This window comes from Bombina bombina, chromosome 9 (assembly GCF_027579735.1).
Source record: "Bombina bombina isolate aBomBom1 chromosome 9, aBomBom1.pri, whole genome shotgun sequence".
Classification (NCBI taxonomy): Eukaryota; Metazoa; Chordata; class Amphibia; order Anura; family Bombinatoridae; genus Bombina; species Bombina bombina.
The window spans coordinates 91,272,568-91,297,584 of NC_069507.1; the positions used below are offsets into that span (position 1 = coordinate 91,272,568).

Here is a 25,017-nt window from a genome sequence, read left to right on the forward strand (position 1 = left end):
CCTGTGGGTCTTTACCCCAGCTACCTCCATGTGCTCTGCAGGCTGATCCTGAGTCTCCGCTACCTGGGAGTTGGGGTACATGACTGTGGCAGTGCCTCCACCTGACTGGGCATCCAGGGCAAGAATGGGTTTCCCAGACAGGAACATAATAAATAACTACAACACACACAGTAATAACAGTAAAACAGTATGAACATGTATTAAAGGATTATGGTAAATAAAAATAAGGCAAGAAATACAGTGGCTAACTAACACACCGACTCTCTCTAACCAGGCCCAGCACCCTCCCAAACCACCTGCGAACCCACCCTCAGGCTTCACCCTAATGGCTGATGGGTACCAGTTGGTGCACATAAATGTTGGGGCCCTTTAAGGTAATCCACATGCATTTAAACAGTTGCAGCTCATAGGAAACTGCAATCCACAGGAAGAGCTGTTTATAAGTTTATGTGATGGACAGAATGCCCTGTCAGTATGACAAGGAGAGAGGATACTTCTTACCACTGACAGGATTCTGCACAGGCTGAAAGAAAACTCCAAGGTCTGCCAGTCATTTACTTTGTCTGCATTCTTCTCCACAGCTCTCTAACAGGGACAGACTGCAGCTGGCAGCATACACTAAATCAGCAGAGGGATGCTGTTACTTTACAAGATGAAGTCTGCAGCTCTCACACAGCCAGGCCTCACACACACCTTCACTGCTCTGACATGTCTGCTTCCTCCTGTGTCTTACACTCTTCTTTCAGTTTCACTTGATCACATGACCAACCAGTCTAATAGTTGCCTAGGCAACTTCTCCTGCAGAATGTATACAGGTGCAAATGTTCAACAGGAAGGGCTACATTCTCCCCCTTGTAAAATCCTTGCCTTCCACTGGCAAGGTTCCACCAAGAGGTAAATTGAAAAACAAAACATATAAATAATAATAAATGCAGTCCAATAAACAAATGTTAACTATCTTACAGTTTATTCTAGTACAGAGAGGTTCCAACATTCATAATGTCCGCAACCGCATACAGTAAATCAACCATTTTAGACTGTACCTGGGGCATATGTACATAACTGGGTTCTCCGACTTGATCGTAAGTAAGAACCCTGGGAGGCTGTCGTATTCTAGTACCCAGTCTCTGTTCTCTCTGAGGAAGTCCAGAATGTTCCTGGGAATCTTCAGCTCTGGCCACTTGGGTGGGGAGTTCACCAGATGCTTGAGACCCTGGCTTTCCCATGATACAAGAGTCTCTTTTTGGGGTCCCAGGCACAAAGTTGGGGCTGTTGGGATTCAATGTAGAGGAGGCTAAGGGAGGAGAGGAAGGAAAGTGCTGTGTTTCCTCAGCAGGAGGAGACCACCATTGATCATCAGCACTAAGAGCTTCTGGGGTCTCTACTGCCTCATTTTCAGGACTCTCCGTTGTGCTTTTCTCCCATTCACTACTACTCCCTTCCTCTTCATCGATATAGGCTATTGGTAGTAGATGGTTCCTATGCCAAGCTTTGATCCGGCCTTCTGGGCCTTTTATATTATACACTGGCAGCCCCTTTAGCTTAGACACAACTTCAAATAGGGTATCCTTCCATCTGTCTGCTAATTTGTGTTTCCCAGGTACCCCTAGATTCCGGAGGAGAACCTTATCTCCCGCTTGGACTTCCTGATGCTTCACTTTGGTATCGTATCTTCTTTTGTTGCGTTCCTCCATTTTTGCCGCAGCTTGAGTGGCCAACTCGTAGGCACTGTGAAGGTTTTGTCTGAGGGTCCTCACATACTGGAAGTGAGAGTCTGACTTTGTCCCATCTGGGGACACCCCCAACCGGACATCTATCGGTAGTCTGGCTTCCCTTCCAAACATTAGGAAATAGGGTGAGAATCCTGTAGACTCATGCCTTGTGCAATTATATGCGTGGACCATGGCTTCTACATGCTTACTCCAGGACCGCTTCTCCACTTGTTTCAGAGTCCCGAGCATGTCTAGGAGTGTCCTATTAAAACGCTCAGGCTGGGCATCACCCTCAGGGTGGTAGGGTGTTGTTCTGGACTTGTGAACCTGCAACATATCCAGCAGTTCTTTGATCAGCTTACTCTCAAAGTCTCTACCTTGATCAGAATGTATTCGATTGGGCAGACCGTAGTGCATAAAATATTTCTGCCAGAGGACCTTGGCTACGGTCACAGCCTTCTGGTCTTTAGTGGGAAAAGCCTGAGCGTATCTGGTGAAATGGTCTGTTACTACCAGAACATTCCCAATTCCGGTAGTATCATTCTCAATACATAGATAGTCCATGCACACAAGATCCAGGGGTCCTGTACTTCTCAGGTGGCCCATAGGGGCAGCTCTCACAGGCAGAGTCTTTCTCTGAATACATCTTCTGCAGGTCTTCACATAATGTTCAACATGTTCTCTCATGCGAGGCCAATAGAACCGGTCTTGTACCAGGCCATAGGTCTTGTCTACCCCAAGATGCCCATGTTGATCATGGAGAGCTCTCAGGACCATTCCCCGATATCTATGAGGTAACACTAGCTGCTTTCGACCAGGGTGGTCATGGTATTTTATAATTCTATAAAGGATTCCATCTTCTAGATGTAGTTTACTCCATTCTCTCCGGTACAAATCTCTTTGTCCAATGGGAAGGGAGCTCAGTAATTTAGGGTTCTTGGCTCTCATTGCCTTGAGGACTGTACCTATATACCAGTCCTGTGACTGGGCTTTCTTCTTGTCTTCATTGGTTATGTGAGACCACTGTTGGAGCATTGCTGGAGCACAGAATACCTCTGGTACGGCTTCTGGGGAGTGACATATGGAGTCTATTCCTCTGAGTTCAGAGAACTCATCCTGCCTCTCAGCCACTACATATGTTTGGCACAGGGCTCCTACCCCAGGCACAGGGATTTCTTCCCATTCCTCCTTTTCTTCATGAGGAGGAAGTCCAGGTCTGCGGGACAGAGCATCCGCACTGACATTCTTAGGGCCTGGCTTGTATTTAAGGCTGAAACTATAGTTTGACAATGCTGCCAGCCACCTATGCCCTGTGGCATCCAGCTTTGCTGTTGTTTGAATATAAGTAAGCGGATTGTTATCCGTCCTTACCTCGAATGTTGCTCCATATAAATAGTCATGTAACTTGTCCACAATTGCCCACTTGAGCGCCAAGAATTCTAGCTTATGGACCGGATAGTTTTTCTCTGCACCAGTTAGACTTCTACTTATGTAGGCCACTGGTCTTAACCCTTCTGGGTAGCTCTGATGCAATACGGCCCCTAGGCCTTCCATACTGGCATCAACATGGAGCACATATGGTTTCTCGGGATCTGAATATGCCAATACAGGAGCTTCTGTGAGTCTTTTCTTCAAGATTAAGAAGGCTTCTTCGCATCCTGAGGTCCATTTCTTTCCGAAGGAGTCTTTAGGACTTGGCGCCTTAACACCCTCTATAGCTGAGGTAGTCTTTAACAGGTTGTGTAGCTCTCGAGCAATCTTTGAATAGTCTTTCACAAACCTCCGGTAGTAACCGCAGAATCCAAGAAATGAGCGCAGCTCACTGATGTTATCTGGCCTGGGCCAGTTCATCACCGCTTCAATTTTGGTCGGGTCAGTTGTCACACCTTGTGCGGAAACAATGTGACCTACATATGTAACAGAGTTCTGGGCAAATCGACATTTGTCTATTGATAATTTCAGACCCTCTGCTTGGAGTCGATCCAACACCTTCAGCAATCGCTGTTCGTGCTCTTCTGGTGTCCTTCCAAACACTATGAGGTCATCAAGATAGACTAGGCACTCTTTGGGATTCATATCCCCCACAGTCTTCTCCATCAGCCTTTGAAAGGTGGCGGGAGCTCCAGTGACCCCTTGGGGCATCCTGGTAAACTCGTAGAATCCCAAGGGACAGATGAAAGCTGTCTTTTCCTGATCCTCCTTCTTCATGGGTACCTGATAATACCCAGACCTCAAGTCCAGGACGCTGAACCACTGGCTTCCAGAAAGGGCATCTAGCAGATCTTCTATCCGTGGCAGAGTATATTGATCTGGCACAGTCCTTTTGTTTAAAGTCCGATAGTCTATGCAAAGCCGGACTGTGCCATTCTTTTTCCTAACTACCACTATGGGTGAGGCATATGGACTTCTGGACTCTTTAATAATGCCAGATTCTTCCATCTGTTTGAGTATATCCCGGACATCTTCCACATCTCGAGGGGGTATTCTCCTTGATCTTTCTCTGAAAGGAGCTGGGTCAGAAAGTCTGATAGCATGTGTGGCACTCTTTGCACATCCCACATCCATTTCTTTCCTGGAGAAAACTTTCTCTCGAGTAGCTAATTTGGATCGGAGGCTATCTCTCCACTTTGGTGGTAGAGGAGAATCTTCCAGTTCAAAAACTATAGGTCCTTCATGATCACCTCCCTGTTCTGCCTTTACAGACATTACTGAAGAGACTTGGTCCAACAAGTGAATCACACCAATCTTCTGGTGACGATCAATTCTGATCTCTGTGGGTGTTAAGTTTCTTATCATTATGGGAAAATCTTTACACCAGTGATTCCGCCAGTCTTTCACCTCAGGTATGAGAGTCCACCCTTTTTTTTCATCCTCCTCAGGCAAGGACTCAATGAGGTATTGCCTGGTTCCTCCTGATATTTCATGGTGCATAGATGCTATGGCTCGTAGAGTCTTAGTCTCTCCAGGCCTTACAAATAAAGGTTCTTTCCCTGAGTAGTGGCATGATCCTGGTCTAGCTTGTAGGGCTAGTCGATGGCATTCTTTCCCTAGAACAGGGCTGACTTCCATCAGTCTGGTTAGAGATACATCTCCCACTTCAGTTAGGTAGGCCCTGAACATGTCCTGCACCATTCTTGCGTTGGTACCCAAAATTATTGGGGCGCACATTGTTTTCTTCATGGAGCATACAAGAGCTTCCAATTCCATAGGGCAGATCATTCCTGTGTTTAACTGTGGGATTGTTATTGTCACTCTTATACATCCCTCTACAGGCTGGGCCTGAGATCCCACTCCCCACAACTGCAACTCTCCTGCTGGCTCCAGGGGAATATGTTTTAGATGATGGTCATAGAAGTCTCTATTAATGATGGTGACCTGGGATCCAGTATCTAACAAGGCCGAGGCATGAATATCTTCTATTTGTAACTGTATCAGAGATTTGGGCCCGATCTTTGCCCCCACAGATAATATGGGTGTGGTTCTTTTTCCTCTTTTCCTGAAAGGACTGGTAGCTTGAGCCTCCTCCAGCTCAATAGCTAGCACATCCACTTCTGTATCTGATGAATTAGTGGGACACTCCCGCTTGAAATGCCCTGATTTTCCACACTTAAAACAGTTCCCTCGGGGGGACTGTTCCTCTGGGAATAACCTTCCTGTGGTCTCCCTGCGGTGCTGCCTCCTGGTAGGAGAATAATCTGTTCTTCTTGGCGATGACTTAGACAATAATTCTAATTCAGCTACCTTTTTTTTAAGGACGAACAGTTCCATATCCTCTTTATCTGCAGCTTTAGAAGAATTTCCTTTTTGTGGAGGAGATGGGGACATTTGGTTCTCCAGTATTTTTGCTTTTCGGATCAGTGTGGAATAGGACAAGACTTGATCATCCAACTTAACTCTTAACATGATCATGACTGGATCATTGCTAAGGCCTCCCTTCTGAATTTGTTTGGATAGTCGAGCATCCAACTCAGATGCAGTGACTGCTCCATTATGAAACAGTTTTCCCAGTGACAATTGTAATCGATTGATATAGTCTGAAGCTTTCTCATGTTCCTTCTGTTTAGTGGCTAGGAACTTGATTAATAGATCATCAGAGTCCTCAGATTTTCCATACGCATCCTGCAAAACTTTCAGGTAATCTTGTGCGGTAGCTTGTTCATTCACTCCCCTAAACAGCCTTATCATATTTGTAGCTGGGAAACGAAGACTCTCCATTATCCGTTGTTTTTTTATGTTATCCGTACAAGACCATTCTTCCAATAATTGTACAGCATTATCCTTCCAGGCCTTAAAGGGCTCCTCCCCGGCAGGAACAGGTTGATTCCCAGAAAACACTTTCAGCTTACGGTAACTGTGGGTATGGGTAGCTGTTACTATGGCTTCTGAGAGTTTTTGCAGTATTTCAGATATGTTACTCTCTCCTGAACTTGTGGTTCTCAATAGGGAATCGCCTGGTTTTGGGGATGTTGGAGATGAGGGAACCACTAGATCTGGGGTCTTAGGGGCAGTTGTCCCTTGCACACTGGAAAAGTAGATATTTCGTTTGGGGATGGCCCCAGTCTCTACAGGGGTAACCGGTAATCTCCTGGGGGGTTTCTCTGACAAAGGGGACAGAATCTGGGAATAACTTGATACATTAAAGTCTCTTTGGCCTATAGTGGAGGGTTGCTGCAGTGTAACCCCTTCCTCCTTATCAGGGAGAGCGTACACTAAGCGACATCCTTCAGGAGCTGTTTCAAGAAGGTATAGACATGTAGGCCTATGACGGCCTCTCAAATCTGCATGGGAATATACTAACATGTAAGTTTGACCGTATGAATCATGCAGGATGTCTCTGATGGTAGCCATCTCTATTCCCAGTATAATCTCTACGCACTTGGTGACATGTTTTATCTCACTATAGGGAGGTACCTGGCATATCATCACTGCATGATGCAATGGTACCTTCTGTTGCTGGGCCCAATCTGTTACAAATGGGAGTGTGGGCCGGGGAATTAACGGATCCTTACTGGGTGTACCCCAATTTATCTCAGCAGTACCACCAAATGTAACGGGGTTTGGCCTAGGCCCACAATTACCCCTGTGGGTCTTTACCCCAGCTACCTCCATGTGCTCTGCAGGCTGATCCTGAGTCTCCGCTACCTGGGAGTTGGGGTACATGACTGTGGCAGTGCCTCCACCTGACTGGGCATCCAGGGCAAGAATGGGTTTCCCAGACAGGAACATAATAAATAACTACAACACACACAGTAATAACAGTAAAACAGTATGAACATGTATTAAAGGATTATGGTAAATAAAAATAAGGCAAGAAATACAGTGGCTAACTAACACACCGACTCTCTCTAACCAGGCCCAGCACCCTCCCAAACCACCTGCGAACCCACCCTCAGGCTTCACCCTAATGGCTGATGGGTACCAGTTGGTGCACATAAATGTTGGGGCCCTTTAAGGTAATCCACATGCATTTAAACAGTTGCAGCTCATAGGAAACTGCAATCCACAGGAAGAGCTGTTTATAAGTTTATGTGATGGACAGAATGCCCTGTCAGTATGACAAGGAGAGAGGATACTTCTTACCACTGACAGGATTCTGCACAGGCTGAAAGAAAACTCCAAGGTCTGCCAGTCATTTACTTTGTCTGCATTCTTCTCCACAGCTCTCTAACAGGGACAGACTGCAGCTGGCAGCATACACTAAATCAGCAGAGGGATGCTGTTACTTTACAAGATGAAGTCTGCAGCTCTCACACAGCCAGGCCTCACACACACCTTCACTGCTCTGACATGTCTGCTTCCTCCTGTGTCTTACACTCTTCTTTCAGTTTCACTTGATCACATGACCAACCAGTCTAATAGTTGCCTAGGCAACTTCTCCTGCAGAATGTATACAGGTGCAAATGTTCAACAGGAAGGGCTACAAGTATATTGCACAAATGTTTATATTTCAAATTTTAATGCACCCATATACATTTTAGTTTTGGCCATTTCTATCCCTTTAAAACTGATAAAAAAAAATTCAAATGAAACGAGATGCCATTTTAAAAACTGAACTAAGACAAAATCAGAGAATTACTTTTTAAACATAGTTTTTTATAAAGTGGATGGATATTTTTTTTTATAAACAGAAGAAGAAAAAACACTGGTATGTCCCCAGTGTTGTGCTAATCTCTAAATAATCATTTATTATAACTGACATCTATGTGTGTCTTAGAGAGAAATCAATAATGCAGATGTGACTGTCAATTGGCACGATTAAACAACTTGCTGATTTATATTGAGTTTATGTTGCAAGTACTGAGGATTAAAATCATGCTAGTTTCCCCTGGCAAGAATCAGTCATACAATTTATAAAATGGTTCCATCAGACTTGCATATATTGTTGGTCAATGGAAAGGTTTATAGTAGTTGTAAAATGTAATCCCAAAAAGTTACAAAATAGATTTTAGAAAATCTTTATGCTTTGTCTAGAATGTTTGTTATAAACTCATATTCCACTGTATTGTTATTTTCATTATGATTCAGTAAGCGCTACTTTTTTGCAAAATTTTGTATACATGTAAACAGTTATATGATATTACAGTGATGGTAAAGTTTATACAATCTAAAAGTAAATCCTGAATCTAACTTGTATTTTAATAATACTTTAATTTATCTCTTTTTTAAAACATTTTTTTTAAGATGTGCAAAATCCTTTTGTCATTATCATCAGTTGGATTATTCCCCATCCGGCTGCCCTCTACAAAAAAAAAATTCTTTACTCGAGGTGATGTTTTCACCTCTATCCAACCCGCTTTGCAGCCATACGGCACAGATATGCTCTATGGCTGCAAAGCAAATTGGATGGAGGTGAAACATCAACTCAAGGGAAAAATTATTTTTTTTGTGGAGGGGGAATAATCCAACTGATAGCAGTACAAGGGTTTATTTCCAAAGTATGAACAATAGGGATATAGAATTTTTGCCTAATTAGGATGTTTAAGCACATAAATGTAAATGCTTTAAAAAAAAAAAGCTTTTTCTGATACATCAGGATATACAGGTATATAACAGCTTGTTGATCCAAGGAGAAATATAATTGTGTAAAAAACAGCAAACAGCTTTCCTGTCCAAGTACGCGTCTTCTCAGTGTCAGGTGGAGTGCTGTTTCAGAATGAAACAAGCTGGAATCAATGGCTAAGAGGCCTAGCTCACTACAAGCCCTTACTTGAGCACTGGACGTAAACACAGTGTTCAAAAGGCCAGGGATAAGAGAGCAATAAATTCAAAATCAGGCTTACAGCAAAAGCAACGAGTGTAGTCACATGTGACAAATCCACAGATACATTTTCTCAGGAAATATTAGTGGCTTGCAATTTTCCATACCTCAGGTAGGCACGTTGTCTAAAATAGAGACAAGGCAGAGGCTCACACAGAAGAGTCTCTACTGATACTTTATTAGAGCACCCTGCAACAACTAACAATTATATATAACATATTTATCTAAATGCCTTAATAAAATATTGTTCTCCATTTAAAATCTAAATAAATTACACAATTACAAACATTCATGTGGTTTCCACACAAAGACACAAGCTTCCTGTGGTTTTTATGAAAACATACAGTTTGCATGGTTTTCACGTGCAGCATGCAGTGTTGAACATTCTAATACATACCATACATGTGAATTATGGATCATTGTGATCTATATGGCTTGACCATTTTTTGACACATATTGTACCAAAATATGTGTGCACTCACACTGTGGATCTTTTTGAATCTTGTTTTGTGTTTCAATTAAGTATCTTAGAACATGGTTGCTTTAAAATGAAAGAAAACGCTTAATAATGCCAATAGCCTATATATAATTTATATAGGTTAATTCCAAGATTTTAAATACAGTATATAACCTGGAACTAGATTAACAATGCTATGGCCTGAGAGGTTAAGAAGTGGGATATGTGCATTTCAGGGTGGTATTTTAGGCTTCCAACTGCAGATCCAGTCTCCTAAATCAAGTGGTTAACACTTACCCAGAGAACAACTATTATTTTTCTTGTTATCTGAGAAGCAAATATAAACTTTACTGCATCCTGAAATTCTTAATTGGAGAATCCCCAGTACTAACCTCCATTAGCCCAACATACATGCACAACAAAAAATGAGTTCTATCTTTAAAATACGCTAACCTGCATGCGTTAACACAGCCCTCCAATAGGCTTTTTTAAAGCTTGTTTTTAGACCAGTAAAACATTGCCTCTCAAGAATATGGATTTCCCTTTGATTGGATCTTCAAAAAGCACACTCGCTGTGGGACAGTGTCTACTGATCTTCAACATTATTTTTTCAATACCACATGGTTGACACAATCTAAACCAGGATGTTATAAATGTTTGGTTTGCAATGGACTAATGATAAGGATTTTTAATGCATCCCAAAATAAATTAATTTAACAAAGTGACTTGTATAATTGTTTTTTTATTTCAGGAAAACAATAGACAATCTTCACACCCATATTGTCAATTAAAGGGCAGCCATTCTAGATCCCTTGATAGCTGCTCAGAACAACCGGTGGCTCACCATTTTTTGCAACTTAATCTTATGGTCATAGATGTTCTATTATCTTTCACCGATACGGTGAAAGATAATAGAACATCTATGACCATATGATTACCTACACCTAACTAGAGGAGGGGATATAGCTAAACTATTCCTTCACAAAGAAGCTAAGTACATTGTTATGCTTGATTCTTTAAGGGACCTCTAAAGGACTTCGTACTTACGTTGCTTTATGTAGATGCTGCTTTATATAATATATACAGTATATATATATATATATATATATATATATATATATACACACACACACTGTGCGGCCACTTTATTAGGTACAGCTACCTAGTAATGTGTTGAGCCGCCTTTAGCCTTTAAAACAGCCTGAAATTGTCTAGGCATTGATTCATGCAAACATGTGTCATGCAACTCCTGGAGATTTGACAGAGGTGTAGTCCTGCAGCAAATAGATCTTTCCATCTCATCCCAAAGGTGTTCAATAGGATTGAGATCAGGGGACTGAGTGGGCCACTGCAGCAAAGAAAAGTAATTGTCATGTTCCAGGAACCATCCCATAGTGATGCAGGCTTTGTGCACCGGCGCATTATCTGCTGGAAGTAACCATCTGCCAACATGAATGGATGCACTTGGTCAGCAACAATGTTTACGTATGCTGTGGCATTCAGACATTAATCTAGGGGTTTGAAAGTTTGTTAGTGGCTCAAAAAAGAACCACTAGAAGAGTACATCTATAGCACTCAAGAGCTGTATTTAAATATCATGTAGTTTTTTGTTAGTTATACAGACTAAGTTATTAATGTTCCGATCTCAAAAGAGTCAGAGTCAAAATATCAAATTATAAAACTTAACTTTTAATTTATAACACTACTAAAAATATGCGGGAAAGAAAATACGTTAAAAACACAAGTAATAATTTGGCTGCTTTTTTAAATAGTATATTGGACTACAGAATACACTGTATTGGAGAATAGAATAAGTGGATTACAAGTGTCGGATAACTTGAGGATTAACCTTTTATTAGTTTATTGATCTAACGTCTGTGTTAGATATTGTAGTTTTGTTGAATTTGGTAATAATATTATATAGGTACCTATGTTTGATATTTGTTTTGGTACCGGTATATAGGTGCCTATATTGAGGCAAATAGTGAGTTAGAGATACATCTTTATTGTTTAAGCATAAACACTGTAAAATTATGCATATAAATTTGTATGTATAGATATTAATTTGTCGTAGTGTTATACTGCAGCGAGATGTGAAAATTAGATAGTAGTTATATTAGATCTTAATACGTGTAGGGCCTGTATTGTATAGTATTTGGATATATGACAGGCATATGTTAAATAACCAACTATCGTTTGTTAAACATCAGATAGTAGGTAGTCTTTTGTTAAACTTCAAACAATGATGTTTTAGTAGCTATGTATAAATTATCGTAGGGCTATTGGTTATTAATTAAACTTCACCCTATTGTTGGTTCAATATCAATATAGTTGGTAGTCGTTTGTTGAACAACAGAATATTAACATAGCTGTATATCGATTTTCACTGGACTATTAATCCTTGGTTAAATATCAGTATTGCCTGATATGATCACAGAGTGCTTGTTTTGTGTTTAATCAAAAGTTTGTAATCCCCTTGCACTTAAAATATATTTTGTCTGTTTTAACAATAGTTTATAATGTGCAAATATGCAATTGTTAGTGATATAGTGTTGCACATTTAATGTATTAAATTTGATTGGATAATTTATATATACAAACTGTAACCTTCTGGTGTATGATCATATGGTGTTGTATTTGTATAAAAAATAATAATGCTTTATTTTAGCTGTGATTTATAATCAGCGGCTTTTTACTTATGGCAATAGAGTATTGCACATAAACCATGTTTTATATATTTAGATAATTTTTGTCCATAGGATTTTTCCAGTTATTTTTTGTATATTGCACTGTTTAGTTAACAGATTTTTTTTATTTGATATTGTTTTCTTTCATGTAATTAGCAAGAGTCCATGAGCTAGTGACGTATGGGATATACATTCCTACCAGGAGGGGCAAAGTTTCCCAAACCTTAAAATGCCTATAAATACACCCCTCACCACACCCACAATTCAGTTTTACAAACTTTGCCTCCGATGGAGGTGGTGAAGTAAGTTTGTGCTAGATTAGATTGTGCAATATTATCAATTGTGAATATATAAGTTTGTTTGTAACTTTTAAGCCAACAATTTAATGTATAGTTACTTGCAATCGTTGTAGTCGTGAAATATTGCGTTTGTATGAGAAATAATAATGCTTAATACTAGCAGTGATTTATAATCAGTAGTTATTTATTTTTAGCGTATTGCACATTAACCATGTTTTATGTGGTTAGATAGTTTTTGTGCAAAAGATTCTACCTGTTGTTTTTTTTTGTTATATTGTACTGTTTACTTAACAGGTTTTTTTCTTCCATTTGATATCGTTTTTGATAGTTCTTATGTTAAATACACAATATTGCCATTACAGAAAAGCTATAGATTTATCAGTAACTTTGAGCCAACAGATTAATTTATGATTGCTTATAATTGTTGTAAAACAAATAGCTGATAAGTTTAATATAAAGTTGTATGGTTACCGCTACTGTTTGTTTAGCTACCACCAAAATGCTTTCTTGAATATTAAACCATAAAGATAATATTTCATGTGTCTATAGCTAATTAAGCATACTTTCGTAAGTCAGCAGTTTATTTACCCATATTTGCAACTGCTGTGTGCGGTAATTGTTTGTAGCTCAATTATTGTAAGTTTAATAATACATGTAATGCTGCTATTGCAAATTATTGAACTCCCGAAAAGGTGCTACATCAAGTTTTAACACATTTAGATATCCTTTAGCGAATCTGTGAGATTTGTAGTGCAAATCTATGATAAAGATCTATTGCAAATTGCATTGCAGCATAGTAACGTGAGTGAATTGATTTTCTGCTTAAACTTTGATCCGCTGTGCGGTAAAAGCTTTTATACTATTGCCATAGATTTAATAATACTAGTGATGCTACCAAATACTTTTCTCTCGTACACTTATCCACCTCTCAAAATATAGCTATAAAGTAAAGCTTGTATTTCTATAATATAGCAAGTATTTCTATAGTCTAATTAAGTTTGTGAGTATATAGAAGCCAAAAATTACTGCAACTAAAATACAGGAGTTCACATTGACTCCTCACCACATCCCTAAATCCCTAACATGTTTCGCCGTCTAACACGGCTTTTTCAAAGGTAGAATCTTTTGCACAAAAACTATCTAACCACATAAAACATGATTAATGTGCAATACGCCAAAAATAAATAACTACTGATTATAAATCACTGCTAGTATTAAGCATTATTATTTCTCATACAAACGCAATATTTCACGACTACAACGATTGCAAGTAACTATACATTAAATTATTGGCTTAAAAGTTACAAACAAACTTATATATTCACAATTGATAATATTGTGCATTGGATATAAAAACTATGAAAAACAATATAAAATAAAAAAATCTGTTAACTAAACAGTGCAATATACAAAAAATAACTGGAAAAATCCTATGGACAAAAATTATCTAAATATATAAAACACGGTTTATGTGAAATACTCTATTGCCATAAGTAAAAAGCTGCTGATTATAAATCACAGCTAAAATAAAGCATTATTATTTTTTATACAAATACAACACCATATGATCATACACCAGAAGGTTACAGTTTGTATATATAAATTATCCAATCAAATTTAATACATTAAATGCGCAACACTATATCACTAACAATTGCATATTTGCAAATGATAAACTATTGTTAAAACAGACAAAATATATTTTAAGTGCAACACCATACTACTAAAAGCAGAATCCAAGTGGATTACAAACTTTTGATTAAACACAAAACAAGCACTCTGTGATCACATCAGGCAATACTGACATTTAACCAAGGATTAATAGTACAGTGAAAATCGATATACAGCTATGTTAATATTCTGTTGTTCAACAAATGACGACCAACTATATTGATATTGAACCAACAATAGGGTGAAGATTAATTAATAACCAATAGCCCTACAATAATTTATACATAGCTACTAAAACATCATTGTTTGAAGTTTAACAAAAGACTACCTACTATCTGATGTTTAACAAACGATAGTTGGTTATTTAACATATGCCTGTCATATATCCAAATACTATGCAATACAGGCCCTACACGTATTAAGATCTAATATAACTACTATCTAATTTTCACATCTCACTGCAGTATAACACTACGCCAATTTAATATTTATACATACAAATTTATATGCATAATTTTACAGTGTTTATGCTTAAACAATAAATATGTATCTCTAACTCACTATTTGCCTCAATATAGGCACCTATATACCGGTACCAAAACAAATATACAACATAGGTACCTATATAATATTATTACCAAATTTGATACACAACAAAACTACAATATCTAACACAGACGTTAGATCAATAAACTAATAAAAGGTTAATCCTCAAGCTATCCGACACTTGTAATCCACTTATTCTATTCCCCAATACAGTGTATTCTGTAGTCCAATATACTATTTAAAAAAGCAGCCAAATTATTACTTGTGTTTTTAACGTATTTTCTTTCCCGCATATTTTTAGTAGTGTTATAAATTAAAAGTTAAGTTTTATAATTTGATATTTTGACTCTGACTCTTTTGAGATCGGAACACTAATTAATAACTTAGTCTGTATAACTAGCAAAAAACTACATGATATTTAAATACAGCTCTTGAGTGCTATAGATGTACTCTTCTAGTGGTTCTTTTTTGAGCCACTCTCAAACTTTCAAACTCCAAACAGTACATAGCACCCTTTGCTCTAATTTTTAACCTATTACAATTACTTACGTATATTAATGGTTATTTATAAAGACATTAAGAGCATTTCTTATATATAACTAGTAGTGCCATTGGTCCTCCTCTTTTTTTGTAAATTAATGTAGGGGTATCAATAGACCCAATCTGTGCCAAGAAAACATTCCCCACACCATAACACCACCCCCACCACTTTGCACAATTTTTATCAGACATGACGGGTCCATAGATTCATGCTGTTTTTCGCCAAATTCAGAGCCTGCCATCAACATCATGCCCTAGGAACTTTGATTCGTCAGACCAAGTGACCTTTTTCAGTATTTGATGGATGGTCCAGTGCTGGTGTTGCTGTGCCGACAGAAGGCGTACTCTCTTGTTCTGCTGTATTTATACCAAAACTGTGGCCATGTGATGTGCAACATAGTGGAACAAACAATTTGTGTGCACAGCAGGGCTGTACCTAATAGAGTGGCTGCACAGTGTGTATGTATATATACTGTATATATATATATATATATATATATATATATATATATATATATATATATATATATATATATATATATATATAAAGCAATAGTTGTGGGATAAGCACTCTCACCTCCTCATTGACTGGCCATGGTGTCAGGAACAGTGGTTTTCAATAATGCAAAATAGATACGCACTCACTGGACTTTAAAAAACAAAATGTGCTTTATTGTTGTGACGTTTCGGGGATCAAACCGTCCCCTTCATCAGACCAAACAAGAGTGAAAAAGTAATCTGTGCCTATATAGGCCCATGACCCCTCCCCCCGGAAGTGAAATCATAAACAACACATGTGGTAATCACCATAGTAACATAAGTGAAAAACAATATATATAGTATCTCAATATACAATCAAATAAAGTGAATCATCAAATGCAATAATATGGTGTGTAGCAGTGATAATTATGTGGAATCAACACATATTATAGCTGCATATCCTTGATACCTAATATAGATACTGACTAACAAAATTATTTTGTAGTATATTATAGTTTATACAATGTGCGAATAAACATTCAGCATCCTTCTTACCAAATAGTAAAAGTCAGTGCTCACTATAAACAATAATGTTTGGCTATATACATTAGTAAAATACAGCTCTTACAGTGTCAATCAGTGTTATGACTATCAGAGAGCTGTCAGGCTGTTCATAGGTAGATTTTCTGTTATATCCCTTGTGGACATAGTGCCAATTCACTATTGTATGTGTGTATACAATAAGAAGCAAACAATTCATAAGGAAATTCTCACCGTGCTCATACATAAATATTGTTAGAGAACTGACAGGCTGATCAGAGTCAGTCTCTATATTACCTCCATTACCGAAACTATACACATGCAAAACGGTAAGTCTGTACATATTCAATGCGGGGCAATCAGCTCATAAAGGGATCCGCAACACTACATAAACCTTGTTATATATATTCGTCTCAAAGTTTACCTTAATCCTGTAGAGCAGTTCACACTTTCTGCAGCGTGTCCTCCATTGCATAGTCTGTCATCAAACACCTAACCAATGAGAATTAACTCACCTCAGGGAGGACCCACCCCACAAACTGTCAGCAGATCCACAGCTCCGTGTGTACTGGAACATAAGAAACAATCAATAACAGCATTATAACTTCAGTTACTGTAACCATACTCTCAAAAAATACAAATTTAAAGGGGAAATACTCCCTTAATATAAATGTAAATAATGTCAGAGATTATAAGTGGCAACATTGTTATGGGGCAATTATGTAATGAATACTAGAGCCTATAATGACATCATATACCTAATAGATCCCCACTGTAGTCTAATTGGCCTAGTGTTTTTGAAACTAGAAATACATAAATAGTAATAAATCCAGGTATAGGTAGATAGTGGATTGGCACTATGTCCACAACGGATATAACAAAAAATATACCTATGAACAGCTTGTCAGCCTGTCAGCTCTCTGATAGTCATAATGCTGATTGACACTGTAAGAGCTGTATTTTACTAATGTATATAGCCAAACATTATTGTTTATAGTGAGCACTGACTTTTACTATTTGGAAAGAAGGATGCTGAATGTTTATTCGCACATTGTATAAACTATAATATACTACGAAATAATTTTGCTAGTCAGTATCTATATTAGGTATCAAGCATATGCAGCTATAATATGTGTTGATTCCTCATAATTATCACTGCTACACACCATATTATTGTATTTGATGATTCACTTTATTTGATTGTATATTGAGATACTATATATATTGTTTTTCACTTATGTTACTATGGTGATTACCACGTTTTGTTTATGATGTCACTTCCGGGGGGAGGGGTCATGGGCTTATAAAGGGACACATTATTTTTTCACTCTTGTTTGGTCTGATGAAGGGGACGGTTTGATCCCCGAAACGTCACAACAATAAACCACGTTTTGTTTTTCAAAGTCCAGTGAGTGCGGCTCTATTTTGCATTATATATATATATATATATATATATATATACATAGTCTCTATCTTAAATATTATGTAAAAACATAATTTATGCTTACCTGATAAATTTATTTCTCTTGTAGTGTATTCAGTCCACGGGTCATCCATTACTTATGGGATATATTCCCTTCCCAACATGAAGTTGCAAGAGGATCACCCAAGCAGAGCTGCTATATAGCTCCTCCCCTCACATGTCATATCCAGTCATTCGACCGAAACAAGACGAGAAAGGAGAAACCATAGGGTGCAGTGGTGACTGGAGTTTTAATTAAAATTTAGATCTGCCTTAAAAAAGACAGGGCGGGCCGTGGACTGAATACACTACAAGAGAAATAAATTTATCAGGTAAGCATAAATTATGTTTTCTCTTGTTAAGTGTATTCAGTCCACGGGTCATCCATTACTTATGGGATACCAATACCAAAGCTAAAGTACACAGATGATGGGAGGGACAAGGCAGGAACTTAAACGGAAGGAACCACTGCCTGTAGAACCTTTCCCCCAAAAACAGCCTCCGAAGAAGCAAAAGTGTCAAATTTGTAAAATTTTGAAAAGGTGTGAAGCGAAGACCAAGTCGCAGCCTTGCAAATCTATTCAATAGAGGCCTCATTCTTAAAGGCCCAGGTGGAAGCCACAGCTCTAGTGGAATGAGCTGTAATTCTTTCAGGGGGCTGCTGTCCAGCAGTCTCATAGGCTAAACGTATTATGCTACGAAGCCAAAAGGAGAGAGAGGTTGCCGAAGCTTTCTGACCTCTCCTCTTTCCAGAGTAAATGACAAACAGGGAAGAAGTTTGATGAAAATCTTTAGTTGCCTGTAAATAGAATTTTAGGGCACGGACTACGTCCAGATTATGCAAAAGTCGTTCCTTCTTTGAAGAAGGATTAGGACATAATGATGGAACAACAATCTCCTGATTGATATTCCTGTTAGAGACTACCTTAGGTAAAAACCCAGGTTTAGTACGCAGAACTACCTTGTCTGAATGGAAAATTAGATAAGGAGAATCACAATGTAAGGCGGATAACTCCAAGACTCTTCGAGCCGAGGAGATAGCCATCAAAAACAGAACTTTCCAAGATAAAAGTTTAATATCAATGGAATGAAGGGGTTCAAACGGAACTCCTTGAAGAACTTTCAGAACCAAGTTTAAGCTCCACGGAGGAGCAACAGTTTTAAACACAGGCTTAATCCTAACCAGAGCCTGACAAAAAGCCTCGACGTCTGGAACTTCCGCCAGACGCTTGTGCAGAAGGATAGACAGAGCAGAGATCAGTCCCTTTAAAGAACTAGCTGATAAGCCTTTTTCCAAACCCTCTTGGAGAAAAGACAATATCCTAGGAATCCTAACCTTACTCCATGAGTAACTCTTGGATTCGCACCAATACAGGTATTTACAGGGAGTGCAGAATTATTAGGCAAATGAGTATTTTGACCACATCATCCTCTTTATGCATGTTGTCTTACTCCAAGCTGTATAGGCTCGAAAGCCTACTACCAATTAAGCATATTAGGTGATGTGCATCTCTGTAATGAGAAGGGGTGTGGTCTGACATCAACACCCTATATCAGGTGTGCATAATTATTAGGCAACTTCCTTTCCTTTGGCAAAATGGGTCAAAAGAAGGACTTGACAGGCTCAGAAAAGTCAAAAATAGTGAGATATCTTGCAGAGGGATGCAGCACTCTTAAAATTGCAAAGCTTCTGAAGCGTGATCATCGAACAATCAAGCGTTTCATTCAAAATAGTCAACAGGGTCGCAAGAAGCGTGTGGAAAAACCAAGGCGCAAAATAACTGCCCATGAACTGAGAAAAGTCAAGTGTGCAGCTGCCAAGATGCCACTTGCCACCAGTTTGGCCATATTTCAGAGCTGCAACATCACTGGAGTGCCCAAAAGCACAAGGTGTGCAATACTCAGAGACATGGCCAAGGTAAGAAAGGCTGAAAGACGACCACCACTGAACAAGACACACAAGCTGCAACGTCAAGACTGGGCCAAGAAATATCTCAAGACTGATTTTTCTAAGGTTTTATGGACTGATGAAATGAGAGTGAGTCTTGATGGGCCAGATGGATGGGCCCGTGGCTGGATTGGTAAAGGGCAGAGAGCTCCAGTCAGACTCAGACGCCAGCAAGGTGGAGGTGGAGTACTGGTTTGGGCTGGTATCATCAAAGATGAGCTTGTGGGGCCTTTTCGGGTTGAGGATGGAGTCAAGCTCAACTCCCAGTCCTACTGCCAGTTTCTGGAAGACACCTTCTTCAAGCAGTGGTACAGGAAGAAGTCTGCATCCTTCAAGAAAAACATGATTTTCATGCAGGACAATGCTCCATCACACGCGTCCAAGTACTCCACAGCGTGGCTGGCAAGAAAGGGTATAAAAGAAGAAAATCTAATGACATGGCCTCCTTGTTCACCTGATCTGAACCCGATTGAGAACCTGTGGTCCATCATCAAATGTGAGATTTACAAGGAGGGAAAACAGTACACCTCTCTGAACAGTGTCTGGGAGGCTGTGGTTGCTGCTGCACGCAATGTTGATGGTGAACAGATCAAAACACTGACAGAATCCATGGATGGCAGGCTTTTGAGTGTCCTTGCAAAGAAAGGTGGCTATATTGGTCACTGATTTGTTTTTGTTTTGTTTTTGAATGTCAGAAATGTATACTTGTGAATGTTGAGATGTTATATTGGTTTCACTGGTAAAAATAAATAATTGAAATGGGTATATATTTGTTTTTTGTTAAGTTGCCTAATAATTATGCACAGTAATAGTCACCTGCACACACAGATATCCCCCTAAAATAGCTATAACTAAAAACAAACTAAAAACTACTTCCAAAACTATTCAGCTTTGATATTAATGAGTTTTTTGGGTTCATTGAGAACATGGTTGTTGTTCAATAACAAAATTAATCCTCAAAAATACAACTTGCCTAATAATTCTGCACTCCCTGTACGCCATATCTTATGGTAGATTTTCCTGGTAACAGGCTTTCGTGCCTGTATTAAGGTATCAATAACTGACTCGTAAAAACCACGCTTTGATAGGATCAAGCGTTCAATCTCCATGCAGTCAGTCTCAGAGAAATTAGATTTGGATGATTGAAAGGACCTTGTATTAGAAGGTCTTGCCTCAAAGGTAGAGTCCATGGTGGACAGGACGACATGTCCACTAGGTCTGCATACCAGGTCCTGCGTGGCCACGCAGGCGCTATCAGAATCACCGATGCTCTCTCCTGTTTGATCTTGGCAATCAGTCGAGGGAGCAGAGGAAACGGTGGAAACACATAAGCCAGGTTGAAGAACCAAGGAGCTGCTAGAGCATCTATCAGCGTCACTCCCGGGTCCCTGGACCTGGAACCGTAACGAGGAAGCTTGGCGTTCTGGCGAGACGCCATGAGATCCAGTTCTGGTTTGCTCCAACGATGGACCAGTTGAGCAAACACCTCCGGATGGAGTTCCCACTCCCCCGGATGAAAAGTCTGACGACTTAGAAAATCCGCCTCCCAGTTCTCCACGCCTGGGATGTGGATCGCTGACAAGTGGCAAGAGTCAGACTCTGCCCAGCGAATTATCTTTGAGACTTCTAACATCGCTAGGGAACTCCTGGTTCCCCCTTGATGGTTGATGTAAGCCACAGTTGTGATGTTGTCCGACTGAAATCTGATGAACCTCAGTGTTGCTAACTGAGGCCAAGCAAGAAGAGCATTGAATATTGCTCTTAACTCCAGAATATTTATTGGGAGGAGTTTCTCCTCCTGAGTCCATGATCCCTGAGCCTTCAGGGAGTTCCAGACTGCGCCCCAGCCTAGAAGGCTGGCATCTGTTGTTACAATCGTCCAATCTGGCCTGCGAAAGGTCATACCCTTTGACAGATGGACCCGAGATAGCCACCAGAGATGAGAATCTCTGGTCTCTTGATCCAGATTTAGTAGGGGGGACAAATCTGAGTAATCCCCATTCCACTGACCCAGCATGCACAATTGCAGCGGTCTGAGATGCAGGCACGCAAATGGCACTATGTCCATTGCCACTACTATTAGGCCGATTACTTCCATGCACTGAGCCACTGACGGGCGTGGAACGGAATGAAGGACACGGCAAGCATTTAGAAGCTTTGATAACCTGGCCTCCGTCAGGTAAATTTTCATCTCTACAGAATCTATCAGAGTCCCTAGGAAGGAGACTCTTGTGAGTGGTGATAGAGAACTCTTTTCCATGTTCACCTTCCACCCATGCGACCTTAGAAATGCCAGGACTATCTCTGTATGAGACGTGGCAATTTGAAAGCTTGACGCCTGTATCAGGATGTCGTCTAGATACGGAGCCACCGCTATGCCTCGCGGTCTTAGAACCGCCAGAAGAGAGCCCAGAACCTTTGTAAAGATTCTCGGGGCCGTAGCCAATCCGAAGGGAAGAGCTACAAATTGGTAATGCCTGTCTAGAAAGGCAAATCTTAGGAACCGATGATGATCTTTGTGAATCGGCATGTGAAGGTAGGCATCCTTTAAGTCCACTGTGGTCATGTACTGACCCTCTTGGATCATGGGTAGGTTGGGAACCACAAACAGATTTGAATAAAATCCCTGTCCTTGTTCCGTCCGCGGAACTGGATGGATCACTCCCATTACTAGGAGGTCTTGTACGCAGCAAAGGAATGCCTCTTTCTTTATCTGGTTTTCTGATAACCTTGAAAGATGAAATCTCCCTTGAGGAGGAGAAGCCTTGAAGTCCAGAAGATATCCCTGAGATATGATCTCTAACGCCCAGGGATCCTGGACATCTCTTGCCCACGCCTGGGCAAAGAGAGAAAGTCTGCCCCCCACTAGATCCATTTCCGGATAGGGGGCCATCCCTTCATGCTGTCTTAGGGGCAGTAGCAGGTTTTCTGGCCTGCTTGCCCTTGTTCCAGGACTGGTTAGTTTTCCAGGCCTGTCTGTAACGAGCAACAGTTCCTTCCTGTTTTGGAGCGGAGGAAGTTGACGTTGCTCCTGCCTTGAAGTTTCGAAAGGCACGAAAATTAGACTGTTTGGCCTTTGATTTGGCCCTGTCCTGAGGAAGAGTATGACCCTTACCTCCAGTAATGTCAGCGATAATTTCTTTCAATCCGGGCCCGAATAAGGTTTGCCCCTTGAAAGGAATATTCAGCAATTTAGATTTAGAAGTCACGTCAGCTGACCAGGATTTAAGCCATAGCGCTCTGCGCGCCTGGATGGCGAATCCGGAGTTCTTAGCCGTTAGTTTGGTTAAATGTACAATGGCATCCCAAACAAATGCATTAGCTAGCTTAAGTGCTTTAAGCTTGTCCATAATTTCATCCAATGGAGCTGAGTGAATGGCCTCTTCTAGAGACTCAAACCAGAATGCCGCAGCAGCAGTGACAGGCGCAATGCATGCAAGGGGCTGTAAGATAAAACCTTGTTGAACAAACATTTTCTTAAGGTAACCCTCTAATTTTTTATCCATTGGATCCGAAAAAGCACAACTATCCTCCACCGGGATAGTGGTACGCTTAGCTAAAGTAGAAACTGCTCCCTCCACCTTAGGGACCGTCTGCCATAAGTCCCGTGTAGTGGTGTCTATTGGAAACATTTTCCTAAATATAGGAGGTGGGGAAAAGGGCACACCGGGTCTATCCCACTCCTTGCTAATAATTTCTGTAAGCCTTTTAGGTATAGGAAAAACGTCAGTACACACCGGTACTGCATAGTATCTATCCAGCCTACATAATTTCTCTGGAATTGCAACTGTGTTACAGTCATTCAGCGCCGCTAAAACCTCCCCTAGCAATACACGGAGGTTCTCAAGCTTAAATTTAAAATTAGAGATTTCTGAATCCGGTTTCCCTGGATCAGATCCGTCACCCACAGAATGAAGCTCTCCGTCCTCATGTTCTGCAAACTGTGACGCAGTATCGGACATGGCTCTCATAGCACCAGAGCGCTCTGTTCTTATCCCCGAGCAATCGCGCTTGCCTCTTAGTTCTGGCAATTTAGATAATACTTCTGTCAGGATATTATTCATAATAGTAGCCATGTCTTGTAAAGTGATTTGTATGGGCCTCTCTGATGCACTTGGCGCCACAATATCACGCGCCTCCTGAGCGGGAGGCGAAGGTACTGACACGTGAGGAGAGTTAGTCAGCATAACTTCCCCCTCATTGTCTGGTGATAATTCCTTTATAGATAAAGACTGACCTTTATTATTTAAAGTGAAATCAATACATTTAGTACACATATTTCTATGAGGCTCCACACTGGCCTTCAAACATAGTGAACAAACAGATTCATCTGTGTCAGACATGTTTAAACAGACTAGCAATAAGACTAGCAGACTTGGAAAACACTGTAAATAATTTTACAAGCAATATAGAAAAATGCTACTGTGCCTTTAAGAAGCACAACAAACTGTCACAGTTGAAATAACAATGAAACCAATCAGTTATAGCAACCAAATTTTCACAGTGTATGTAATAAGTTAGCAGAGCATTGCACCCACTTGCAAATGGATGATTAACCCCTTAATATCTAAAACGGTTTTTTATAAGCAGTAAACAAAAAAACGTTTTTTGAAATACAGTCAAAACCACTGTCACAGGTCTGCTGTGACTGATTACCTCCCTCAAAATGACTTTTGAAGTCCCTTAAGCTCTCTGGAGACGACCTGGGTCATGCAGGAAGAAGCAGGAAGACTGAGCCTGAATTTTACTGCGTCAAAAAAGCACTAAAATAGGCCCCTCCTACTCAATATTATAACATTGGGAGTTTCAGTTAACTGTTTCTATGCAGAAATACCGGTCAGCCATGTGGAAAAAATTTATGCCCCAATAAGTTTTATCACCAGTGTACCTCACAAAACGATTAAACATGCCAGCAAAATCGTTTTAAACATCCTTTTTTTAAGGAATATGTATCTTTATTGATAAGCCTGATACCAGACTTCCTACTGCATTTAAGGCTGATAACATCACTTCAGTATTAATAGCATTTTCTTAGTCAAATTCCATTCCTTAGAAAATTACTTTTACTGTATATAATTAAATCAGCCTGCTAACAGTCGCTCTCACTGTATTAAAGGCTTTACTTACATTACATCGGTATCAGCAGTATTTTCTTAGTCAATTCCATTCCTTAGAAAAATAATTTACTGCACATACCTTGTTTGCAGGGTACCCCGCACGCTATTCCCTTTCTGAAAGTTACCCCACTCCTCAGAATGTGCGAGAACAGCCAGTGGATCTTAGTTACTTCTGCTAAGATCATAGAAAACGCAGGCAGATTCTTCTCCCAAATACTGCCTGAGAACAAACAGCACACTCCAGTGCCATTTAAAATAACAAACTTTTGATTGAAGAAATAAACTAAGTATAAAAACACC

The 25,017-nt window shown here is 39.9% G+C and overlaps 1 protein-coding gene across 1 annotated transcript in view; it reads left to right on the forward strand.

The window, feature by feature from the left end:
* Positions 1-25,017, forward strand: part of TMEM26 (transmembrane protein 26) — a 240,667-nt gene that overhangs the window by 127,087 nt on the left and 88,563 nt on the right. The gene's annotated exons all lie outside the window — the stretch shown is intronic.